The 13,074-nt window shown below is 40.5% G+C and overlaps 1 protein-coding gene across 9 annotated transcripts in view; it reads right to left on the minus strand.

Moving 5' to 3' along the window:
• SLC20A2 (solute carrier family 20 member 2) overlaps positions 1–13,074 on the minus strand; it is a 110,494-nt gene that overhangs the window by 66,029 nt on the left and 31,391 nt on the right. For 2 of the 9 annotated variants that reach the window (XM_066380421.1, XM_066380428.1), the window contains exon 1: positions 7,068–7,261. The exons of the other annotated variants lie outside the window; for them this stretch is intronic. The gene's annotated coding sequence lies outside the window, so the exon portion shown is untranslated. Of the gene's footprint in view, positions 1–7,067; positions 7,262–13,074 lie in introns of those variants that run through there. 9 annotated transcript variants of the gene reach the window in all.

Genomic DNA, 13,074 nt, shown 5'->3' on the forward strand with positions numbered 1-13,074 from the left:
GGAAACACTAGCTAGGGGACTTGTTCTTTCCATCATCCTTCATCACTGTCACTGAAAATATTATCTGAGGTCTATGGCGTATGGTTCCACCATTCACTACTTTATATCTAAGATCTAAAATGATAGCCCCCTTAAAAAATTTAAATGGGTAATCTTAACACCAGAAGTGGTATCTTAATGACTTGAATAAATGCTGCATTCCCCAGCTCCCTTCCTTTGCTCTCCAAATAATACTAAACCTGAGATCCTGGCCAACTGAGCGTATCCGAGTTCACTGAACATCCCGAACAGCGAGCAGGGACAGCAGCCTCTGGCTGAGCAGCTCTCACACTGAATGAACAGAGCTGACCCTTAGCAGCAATGGCTGGTTTCTGTGGGCTTCTTCCCAAGAGCCTAGATCTCAAGTCTCTCCCTTAAAAATAACTCAGAGTTTCTCCATTACAAAAATACTATGCATGTATATAAAAATTTGGTAACGACAGAAAAGTAGAAAATAAAGCAAGGAAAACTGCTCTCAGCCTACCACTGCAATATAACCACTGTTTATGGGCACACTTTGGGGCATTAGTTTTACTTGCTGGGGTAGGCATTACTCACTAAGAGGCCACTGCCAAATTAAATAAAATATAAAAGTCAAAACAAAATGAATTATAATAGTTCTTTCTTGAAAAGAAAGTTTCTCATTATTGCATAAGTAATATATGCTCATTGAAGAAAAAAATCTAAAGTAGATAACCAAAAAGAAGGGGAACAAGATCACATATCAGTCAGCTCGTTTGCTAGAGATAACTATTGCTTATATTTGGTTCACTGCTTTCTTGTTTCATGTACATATAAGTGACACCTTTTAAACAAGAATAAAAGCCATTAGCCATTAAAAAATGCCTTCCATTAAGAAAAAGTGGGGTCACACACATGTATTTTTGTAACTTGCTAGTTTTTCTCAAAATAGATCTAACATCACCATTTTAAAAGGCTGCTTAGTGTTGCATTATATAGCAACACCATACATTATTTAACTAGTACCTTATTAGGTTGTTTCTGGGGATATTATACTGAATTATTAGGTCAGTAATTCTTGTGTAGTCTAATAAGCAAGGGGTTTTTTCCCCCTTCTTTCTCTTCAAGTTCAATTTTCTTGACTGAACAACTATAATGAGGCAAAATTTATCCCAAACCACTTAACCACTCTCATTTTGAATGACACATATGTGGACTAGAGATAAGATTGATTTTAGATACAATATTATTTTGCCAGGGCTAAAAACTAAAAAGAAAAACTATTTAGTAATTTTTTTATATATATTGTAGAAATAAAAATCACCTTTGCCTGCTATCATTAGAACCAAATCAAATAACCATTTGGAATTTTCCTGATTAAATATAAAGTCATTGAGAGATTGCAGATTTTCAAGGAAATATATTATATTCAGAGACTAATTCTGGGTGTTAAAAATCAGCTCCCTCTCCCTCTGGGTTAGTGAGACATATCTATCTTCCTGGTGTGCAGCCATCACATTCCCTGGGCCTCGTATGCTCTGGAAACGGACACAGATGTAGAAAATAACAGTACATGCCGCTTAATGCCTGAGAGGTCGGTTTTTTCAGACCTAACCAGGAAGATTGTATAACAGCATCGGTACACACACTTGCCACCTTCATCCCTCCATCTCCCATTACGCGGCCAACTAGAGTTTGAGCCAGACTGTCCTCACTTGTCTTTTCTCACCTCAAGGAATGTTTAATACCCTGTAAACTTGTAATTAACTACAACTATAAAAGCCAAGGATTCTATGTATTCCATTTTTTTGTGCTAAAGTATTAGGGCCCTAGGCCCTGGCTGGGGTAGCGCATGCCTACATCGGAGACAGCAGTGCGACACTGGTAAGCAGCACTGGTAAAACATGTCCTCAGAGAACCCTTTCTTCATTAGGATCACAAAGAGCTTCTATTGTACTAAATGCTATACAAAGTATCACAAATAGGCACACTCTCAGTACTCTGTGTTTTCAACCCAAGACTGTTCTGTCAAGCAAAAGCATAAAGGGAAGATATACAAAGGGCAAAAGACACAACTAAATTAAGATGCATTTATACCAGGTGCAAAAAAGTGGCAGGGTGTGGGAGGCTGGGGACAACTAGAGGGACTCCTAGGAATAACTACTTTGGCTAGCAAGGGTAACAACTGCCAACTTCCTGACCCTAGATAACTAATTACATGGGAGACAGCACTGCCCTTGGCCTTGGACATTTCGACTGAATTACCACTTACTTGTATTAAGTGCCTACTAAAGTGTACCACTGGCTGCATCCCGCAGATACAAAAACGCCAGGATGATAAAGGTCCCCATTCTCCACCTCTAATGGAGACCCACCAACGCATCACCCTGTAGTTGTATTCTCATTAAGTCCTCCCACTTTCCCCCTCCTTCCAGGGTGCCGGACAGAATTCCCCATGGCAGGGATGAGGAACTTCATTCCTGCAGGTTAACACAGCTCACTCTCCGACTTCTCCTCCTATGGAAATGACAGAGTTGGGACAACGGAGTACAGTCAAACTTTCCTACAGCCACTTCTCTCCTGCAATGAGCTTCATGAGGAGACCAACTTATCTAGCCAGTGGTCTGTGACATGAAATGATCACAGGCTAACATCAAGGGGCTCCTTGTTTTGACCTCTGCCCTAATTTCCCTTCAGATGGCTGTGAAAAGTCACATGGCAAGGAGGGAGTCTACTAAATAACATAATAAATAAGACACATCTGATAACAAAACATTACTACTATCACATAACCTTATTTGATCCTCGTTTGAAATGAGCACTGCCTTAACTACTACTAAGTTCAGAAAAGTAATTGCAAAATTTTCCTGGTTGATTATTAATCTTCTGTAAGTGCCAGAGGAAATCGAGAGCAAAGTCAGAGCTAGAAGGGACTTTGAGAGGTCATCTATCTCCTGACTTTAGAGAGAATACTGAAAACACTGCAAACAAAGATAGCTCGTTTTTAGATGTTCTCAGAAAAAATGTTTATATTTTCTATTATCCAAGTCCCCCATTTTATAATACCCTTTTTTATATCTCATCTAGTGGTCCTCAAAATTTAATGTGCAACAAAATCACTTAAGGGGGCTTGTTAAAACACAAGATTGCTGGGGCCCCGTCCACTATTTCTGAATCAGTAGGTGGTGGCCAGGGCCTGAGAATGTGCATTTCTCACAAGTTCCCAAGTGGTGACCGGGACTGCACTGGGAGGACCATGGTACCAACCTGACCCTTACTGGACTGAGCCCTTCTATTTTTAATGGAAACAGTCACCAGTTGGTCATTGTTCCTCAGTACTGAGGTATACATACATGTACAGGGGGTCCTCAGGTTACGGCAGTTCCATTCTTACAACAGTGACATAAACTGAATTTTGGTGTAAGGCAAAACACACCCTAGCCTAAATCATTTACCTATCCTAACACAGTTGTAAAATCATAATCTAGAACATAAAAACACAACTAAGCCATAGAAAAAGGAAACAGACATAAATATACTGTACTGTATACTGTATTATAGTAACAGCCGAAACACTCTCGTCTCAATCATTTAAAGTTTTTATGTGAGTGAGCGTTGTAAACACGAAAGGTCATTATGTTGAGACTGTCGTAACCCGAGGGCCCCCTGTACTGAATTCAAGAGTCCCCCCAGCCATTCTTTCCCTCCAGGCTAAATAATAGAAGCTCCCTAACATCTTATTATAGGTATCATTTTTCAACCCTTTAATCATTTTTTTGAGGTTCTTTGTTGAACCCTCTCCAAGTTTCTTTCAGTTGTGGAGACATGAACTAGACCCAGATCCTTAGTCAGAGACTGGCTGAGGCTGAGGATAAAGGGAAAAATGACTCACAGATTCATATAGTATACTCCTGTTTATTAATCTCCAATACCCAAGCTTGCCTTAGTAGCTCCCTTCTGATTCACATTCTTCTGACTCCTTTATGAGCTGCAGTAACGCTTAGTTGACCTTCGTCATGCCTTTCTACTGAGATGCTAAAAGCACTTCTCTAATTTAATAGTTGACTCAACTTCCTAAACCAGTATAGAGACAAGTAACTTGCTCTATTGCATACCAATTCAGGAGGGAAGGGAAAATCTGGAACCCAAATTCAGATTTCTGTCCAAACACCATTATATGGAGAAAGACAATTCTTACATTTGTTGGACTTTGTAAGACACCAACTTCACCTCCTCAACATAACCTGGTGTAGGGGAAACCACTGAGCTTCCTTCCCTTTGTGGGGGCACTGTAACAGAGAAGGGAGTTGTGGTTCAGGCTCCTGGGGTCAGTATTCTCACTCATTTCCAACACCTCCCCAGCTGCTGGCAGAGAGAGGGTAGCAGCACCCCAGGTGGCACTGCAGTCTGTCCTAATCCTACTGGGCAAAAGCCCAGATGAACTGAAAGTAAACCCACAAGCTACCCTTGACCCTCCCCACACCATCTTGTTTTCCTTTTCTTCATTTCCATATCCTTGCTCCTGCCAGTGGACTTGGTGTGTATGTCAAGGGCCCGCTTCTGTGTACTAATTTTAGCATGTGAGTTCTTTGAGAGTAGGAACTATGCTTTCTTTGTGCATTGTATGTGCTCTGGGGGTGCTTAGTACATGCTAAATAATAACAACAGACCCAGTATTTCCAGGAGAGATCAGCATTCCTGCCGGCAGGCAGATCCTACTACCATTTATTTGTATATAAGACAGGTAAAGCTGGAGGCATCCCTCCGCTCACTGTCCTTTCATTTTAGGGACAGTGAAACTCAATATAGCAAAGCCTATTCCTACAAAATTTCCTCTTGAAAGAGAACATTCTAGAGATGTGATTCACTGAGTATTTGCCTTGGACACCAAAATAAAGGGAACCTGTTAGATACTGTATGTTCCCACAGAGCAATGCAGACAAGTTACCTATTAAAACCCTCATGTGGGTGAAGGGAGATCCAGAGAACTAACAGCTCTCTTTGCTTCCCTGAAAAATCCCTCAAAGCTTCAGGACCAAAGGCTAGTCTTTAGGAATAAAGCAAAGTAAAATAAGTCTACTGCAGTTAGGAGCTATTCTGTCAGAGCCTCTTGTTTGTGACTATTTTAAGAGGCAGAGGGTAGGTAGGAGAGGGCAGCTTAAGCAGGACAGGAGGACAGACATGCACCAAGTTAATGACAGCGAAGGCGACGGTGATGCAAAGTGCAGGCGTGCACAGCACACTGTTGAGACCATGGGCTCCTGGACAGTTCTACAGGCCACAAAGCCGCCTGTGTTTCTCAGCATCTGGACCCCTATTTGTGACTCTGAGTTGAGCTCATTGTGATCTGTCATGGCCAAGGTCATAACCGGTCAACAGAGCCTCTACTCATGAGAGAACCATAACCAGCATCACTTCATCGAGCACATGGGATAAGAAGCAGCGAAGAGAATCACAGCACCAGCAAACATGAGAAATTCCGACACTGACATAATACAAATGATTTCCTTTTCATTGACCTGTATCATTCTCTCCCAGCCCATAAACCATTAAAACACCCTGAAAGTGTTTATGAGCCTTTTTAGCAACTCTTAAAAGAACACACGCTTCCTAGAAGTAAAAACACCGAAGGAATTGTCTTCCTGTTCAATTAACAGTATACCATTAAAAACACTCCATGGAGATTCTGAAGGTGCCTTATTAACAACTAAAAGTAAGAATAAGCATGGTAACTTTTCTTTGAATAAAAGTATGTATTATGAAGCATATACTGGAACAAAGTCTGAAGATGGTATTACAGACCTTTTACTGCTGAAGATGGTATTACAGACCCTTCTGTTACAATTACAATTAATCTGGACTGCAAATTTCTCTTTTGCTCCATAAAATACTTAAATTAAAAAAAAAAAAAGTTTCTTTCCAAAAATAGCCCAAGAACTCAGTTCTATTTTCCCTTCTTACATTCTTCTCCTACTAAATGTACTACTGAAACACTTCCTTTCATTGTTGACACCTTAGGTCATTTGTATTTAAAAATCAGACAATACATAATAACAAAGAAGTCTTTAAATAAAGTGTTCAAAATGGAAAAATGGCATTTGAGGGCATGCCTCCCTCCTGGCTCACAGAGGACGAGACAGGGATGCCTGCCTGGTAAGGAGCTCCCACCCCGCCTATTAGAATTGTTTCATTAAGATCAATATTCCCAGAGAGGATATAGTTTACACATTAATTGGTAAAGAAATTCCTGCCTGGTTCTCTGTTATAAACATGAAATTTGGTATGAAGTCAGTATACTCTGAATTAAAACACTTCAAACTAAGCAAGGTGATTCAGGTTTAATTAAAAATATTCAGTATTAAAATCTTTAGTTTTCTTCAGTCCAAATTTAAGTTGGCAATGACTTGTTAAATTAAGAGTTAAAATTAAAGCACTTCATGGCCTTTGGTTAATTTTGATAACTAACTCAAACTTCCAGAGGATGCTTTCAATTACTTCCTAAAGCCTTCCTCCTAAAAGTATTTTATTTTTTTAAGTGCTTCTCCTTAGGAATATATGGGTCTATTATTAAGCACATAATCCTCCTTAAAAAAAATTAAAACTGTCCATCTATACATTTTACAAAATTACATTTGACATTCCCATCATTTTTGGAGCCTAAGCTGGTAGTTTAGGATAAGTTTAATAGGAATCTATATATGTTATCCTTTTAACATATATATATATATCATATATATATATATAATCATAAAAAATAAAGCTCAATGACACAACTATTTCCATTAATAAAATATTTTAGGAGATAAAATAAGTAATAATCTACACATTGCCTTGCAAAGATAAAAGTTGTAAGAATCAAATACGTTCTCTTGGGAAAACTAAAGCAGGTTTCTTGCAGTATGATACATTTTAAGAAAAATCTTTGGCTACCATTCTTAGAATCCTCTAAAGTACTCAGCCCAGTTTCCAGTTTTCCCAAGTGATGAAAAATCTCTATGATAAGAACATTGAGAAGATTTAAGTAGAAAAGAACAAAGAGAAATCTTAAAAATTCACCCAGTACTTACAAGTCCTTTCAAAGGAAATCTGAGCCGCAATTCTTCAGAAGACTGCCCTCCCGATCATGAACACAATCTGAAGTCTAAAATAGATACCCTATCACGTTAGGCGGAGAAGTCACATTTCAGCTCACTAACTTCTACTTGGGTAAACAGTTTTACAACTCATAGAACAAACCCCGGCTAAAATTAACTGCACCCGAGCAGCAGGCAGGAACTCGCTGATTCGCATCATGTGTGCCGGGATTTATTCACTAGGACAACATCGGTGTCCTCTTAATGGGAAATTTGGCCAAGGGGCGTGCTCTGGTGAACAATACACAGCATCATGATTATGCTAATTATTGAATTCAGTCCAGTGATACTAACTTCTTTTAAGCTGTTTTCGCAAGTACTGACAAAGAGAAAGAGTAAGCTCTTTTTCCTTTCCCAACCGGCATTCACTTGATTTTTCAAGCACATTCAAATCAGACAAAACTTTGGCAACAAGGTGGCAGTGCTGTATGCTCTTTGCAAGGAAAAGCCTGGGAGAAGGACATTCAGTCAGATTACTTCAACAGAATGACTAGATGGTGCAATGGGAAACTAAACAGGCATCAAAATACATATCACACTAAGTCTATCAACAAGTTGCCTTGAATGAAAGCTTTTTTTCCCTTCCCCTTGATACCTAATGAACTAGTTGCATTCACTCGCTTTTTCGCTTTGTCATCTGCTCCCAAGGAGTTGTTACGAGGACACAGGTTCACTAATAAATGACAACTGGGAACAAACATCTCAAGTGTTTGCAAAAGGCATCATCCTTGGCAAGAAGCATTTTGAAGTATGTTTAACTGCCTAAATGGCTGTAATTAGTTAATTGTCCTCTATCACTGACTGCTCATCTATTTATAAAGCATGTTGATGCTCAAGGTAACAGCTATAGGCCACAAGTATACAGCTGATATACAAAAGAAAATTAGAAATAACATGGAACTTCCTTTAAAAAAATATAAACTCCCTTACTAAGTACAACCTGTACTAAAAACAGAACTGCTTAATATCTACTCAAGATGGTTCAGGCTAGTTTTAGACATTTACATTCTCATGACATATTTGGCTCCTACTGGACGTGTTATGAAAAATATCAAACCATGTTACAAACATCAATCAACTCTCCAAACAGCTCTGGGAGATGTCACCCCCCCTTCTTTTTAAAAACATACAGGGAAATTCAATCAATGACTTGACCTAAGGCTTCTTTCTGAACCAACACTGGAATTCATTTTATTTAGTTATAATCCTATAGATCTTCCCACAGCTGTTTGTTTTCTTAATTTTAAAATGTCATGTCAGTTTAGATTGAAGAGATTTATTCTACTCGACTTCCAAATTCCAGGTCTAAGCTCCAGGGGCTCACTCCTTAACTCATGATTGCAGACAGCTGTCCAACACTGTGGACATGACCATGTCCTTACAAAGTGCTGTCCACCTGTAGCATGCATACCCAAAGTGGCACATGAGGTGCTTTCCATTGGCACGAGCTCCTGCCCACCAGCACAATGCCCCTCCAGTCTGTTTACAAAACTGCTGGCTGCTCAGCTGGGGTTCCACCCCCACTGCCCAATCTCAGGCAGCGACAGCCAGTGCCCGTTCTACCCTCACAAGATGGTAGCTGGCGGCACCCACCACTACCCCGACCCAAAGTCACTGGAGGTGGACATTTCCCACTCTGTGCCAAAAGGCAAAAAGCTGGCACTTATCATAGATAGCTGACCTCTGACTATTATAATTAATTCTCAGTGATCCACAGCAAATTTACTCTGGAATTCTTAAATCCAAAAGAGGATGTCGCGAGGCTATGTTAGACACAGTTATCTTTATCCAATTACATCACAGCTCAGTAAAAGTTTCTAAACCAAAACATTATTCTTCCCTAAACCAGAAAGAACGAGCAGATACACCAAGTTTATTCCTGCATCGGATTTTTCGTCAGAGAACAACATGACAGATCCTACATCGATTACACTAAAGGTGGGGGATGCCAAGCACTCGTCCAGCTCCTCACATGTCCATGCTCAGTGTGACTCCACTGGTTCTTTCAACAGCGGCCACACCTGTTCCAAAAAGCAAGAACCAAAACATTCCAAAGGAAATAGTGTATCCTCCAATTTGCATTACTCATCCTGCTGCTTCCTTTTCATTAGTGAAAATAATTTAAGAGTCAACTGTACTTTTCTTCCAGGCATACTTGTGACAATAGAGAAAAATCTGTGTGCATTATTAAAAGCAAGATAAATTCTTCCCATTCATTCTCATCAACTTTTGGTGGCAGGAGAAGAGGCAGAGGCAGCACTAAGCCAGTAGAGGGTGGTGAGCTATGGGATCTTTAGTCCAACAGATCCATGAAATTAAAACAAAAAGAAAAGAAAAATAGCCTGTCCAGGCACTAGTGCAGTGGATAGAAGTATCAGACTGGGACGTGGAGGACCCAAGTTCGAAAACCCAAGGCTGCTGGCTTTAGTGTGGGCCCATTGGGCTTGAGTGCCGGGTCGCTGGTTTAAGTGTGGGATCACAGACTTGACTCCATGGTTGCTGGCTTGAACCAAAGGTCGCTAGCTTGGGCCCAAGGTTGCTGGCTTGAGCAAGGGGTCACTCATTCTGCTGTAGTCCCCCAGGGCAAGGCACATATGAGAAAGCAATCAATAAACAAGCAATTAAGCAATCAATGAACAACTAAGATGCTGCAACAAAGAATTGATGCTTATCATCTCTCTCTCTTCCTGTCTGTCTGTCCCTATCTGTCCCTCTCTCTGACTCTCTCTGCCTCTATCAAAAAAAAAAAAAAAAAAAAAGAAAAACAATTGTTTTTATGAACTTGCATTAAAGAATTAATCTAGCTATAGATCCTTTAGAGAAACGACATTTAATTTTAAATTTTCTAGTAGTCACATTAAAAAAGTAAAAATAACAAGTGATGTTAATTTTAACAATATATTTTATTTAACTCAGAATATCCAAGATACTGTCATTTCAACATGTAATGAATAAGAAATGACTAATGAGATGGTGGGAGAAATGGAAAGCTGAAGAACTGAGACCGGAAGTGGAAGGAAAACGATTTTTAGAAAAGAGAAAGAACTAAAAGGAGGACAAACAGACCAAAACAAGGGCAGGAGAAAAGGATTTCTTCCTAGGTACAGAATTCCTTTATAAAATCAGGTGACAAATATAGGAATGTTCCCATTCCAGTACGAGGTGCTGGGGCTACTGGCAGGAAAGACGAGGGCTCTATGTTTATTGTTTAAATAAAGCTTATTTTCTAATGAAATTTTAAATACAATATATGTTCTGGAATATCTCAGGATTTGGAATTTTATTTTGGAAGAATTGTGGAGAGATCAGCTATTCCACAATATTTAAAAATTATATCTGGAACCAACAGTCAAGTTAGCACTCTAAGCTACTCATCATCTTCAGATTAAAGCTGGTTTTTTGGCCCTACCACTAGTGAAGGTGGCAGGGTAGGGAAAGAGCAGAAAGGGGGGAAATCACGTTTTACCATGGTTCCCAGATTTCAGAGGAAACATAAAACACTCAAAGGTTTCATGCTGGAAAAATAATTACCAATCCACTAGGGAACTCTTCTTTGGACAGTAGCTGTAGGATCAGAAAGACTTGGGTTCAAAATGCAGTCCTCCCACCTACCAGCTATACGACCTCAGGCAACTTAGCTAGCCTAGCCTCTGTGAGTCTGCTTCCTCACCTGAACAACCCTGTTACTGCTGACGCCAAGGGCCAGTGTTAGAATTCCCAGAAGGCCCCGGCACACAGGGACTCTCCATGAATATAGCCATAAATATAGCCATTATGATCACACCCTCTCTCCTCCCCTCCCTCCTGCCCTGCCCTTCCCTTCCTTTCTTCCCTTTTCTTTCTTTCCTTCTTTTCTTTTCCCCTTCCTCCCTCCCTCCCTCCCTCCCTCCCTCCCAAGGGAGAGGGATAAAAAAGTATCAACTCCTAGTTGCAGCACTTTAATTGCTTCTCATAAGCACCTTAACCGGAGGCTCCTGCCGAGCCAGTGACCCCTCCCTCGAGCTGGTGAGCCAGTGCTCAAGCCAGTGACCTTGGGGTCTCGAACTTGGGTCTTCAACATCCCAAGTCAATGCGCTATCCATTGTGCCATTGCCTGGTCAGGGTGACTGTACACTTTCACCATCAATATAGTCCTTCCTGAAGATCAATTTGGAATCAATGAGGATTAAAGGCTCCCTACTTTCATAGCTCAAAGCTTCAAAAAATAAAGAATAGAAAGGTGGTTCAAATGATTAAGCATTTCAGGGAAACCAAGTCTGTAAATGATCTCTTTGAAAACTCTGTAACTTTGACAGCCTGATCAGTTTTTCTCTGTTACATCACCTCTTATTGCTTGTCTAAGGTGGTGTCAGAATTTAGGGACACTGACTTGGTACAATGTGCAGTAATAACCCCTATTTGTTCCCGCTTCCCTGCATCCATACCCTTGGTATCCTTTCCCAGAGTGACTCTGGGCTGGTCAGCAGTACTACATGCAGCAAACATAACCCAGAAACTTAAAAAAGTGCAGGCCCCTTGCGGCTGGCCCTCTCTTGTTGCACTCAGGAACCTTGAGACCAATGCATGAAGCAGCCCTGGCTAACCTACAGGATGAGAAGACTACATAAAGCAAAGATGTGCCATCTGCTACTGAGGCCCCTACACCAGCCAGCAGGAGTCAGGCCATTCTGGACCATGTGGCTCCAGGCAAGCTGCCAGCTAACCACAGAGGATCAGCCAGAAGAATGACCCAGGGGACCTATAAAACTGTGACACATAAATGTTTGTTTTTTCTAAGTATTAGGTGGTTTGTTACACAGCAAAAGCTCACTAATATATATATCATCTTTAAAAAGCCTATAATATTACATTCCTTTACTTATAAATAAAACTTTTTTTTTAAAAAAAGGATTTTATTTATTGATTTTGCAGAGATGGGGAGGAACGAAAAGTATCTTTACTTTAGTTGTTCACTGATTGCTTGTCATATGTGCCTTGACCAGGCAAGCCCAGGATTTTGAACCTACAACCTCAGCATTCCAGGTTGATCTCTAGCTACAGGCCAGGCACAAATGAAACTTTTTAAGACTAATCTATTTTTTTTTTTTTTGTATTTTTGTATTTTTCCGAAGTCAGAAACGGGGAGGCAGTCAGACAGACTCCCGCATGTGCCCGACGGGGATCCACCTGGCACGCCCACCAGGGGGCGATGTTCTGCCCATCTGGGGCGTTGCTCTGTTGCAACCAGAGCCATTCTAGCACCTGAGGCAGAGGCCATAGAGCCATCCTCAGCGCCCAGGCCAACTTTGCTCCAATGGAGCCTTGGCTGCGGGAGGGGAAGAGAGAGACAGAGAGGAAGGAGAGGGGGAGGGGTGGAGAAGCAGATGGGCGCTTCTCCTGTGTGCCCTGGCCGGGAATTGAACCCGGGACTCCTGCACGCCAGGCCAACGCTCTACCACTGAGCCAACCAGCCAGGGCCAAAACTAATCTATTTTACTCTTAAAATCCACAATTCTTTATATAAAAAAAAAGTACAGTTCTGATTACTATTATATATTTTATCTGTCATACCACTATTGTGTTAATCAAACTAAAATGAAGCAGAGATATACTCTGATTACAAAATAGCTAAAATAGTAAGTGTTCTGTTTATTTCATCCTATAATTTGAAATAAATATATGTGGCCTTCAATGCTACAACTGCATGCCCTAAAGCAGTGATCTCTCCACCCTGACCCTAAGAGTGATTACACTGGCCTCGTTTTAAGCCGTTCAATCTGTCAATACTTCAGAAATGGACTAAAAGTACCAATTCACATGCATATAAACAGGGAACTCCAGCTCAAATAAACCATTTTTTCTTCAGCATTCAGTTTTTTGTACGCTAAAAGAAATATACACATAGCAGCAAACTTCAAGACAGTTCTTTTGAACACTTTAATAAATATCTAATTCAGCATAA

This window comes from Saccopteryx leptura, chromosome 4 (genome assembly GCF_036850995.1).
Source record: "Saccopteryx leptura isolate mSacLep1 chromosome 4, mSacLep1_pri_phased_curated, whole genome shotgun sequence".
Classification (NCBI taxonomy): Eukaryota; Metazoa; Chordata; class Mammalia; order Chiroptera; family Emballonuridae; genus Saccopteryx; species Saccopteryx leptura.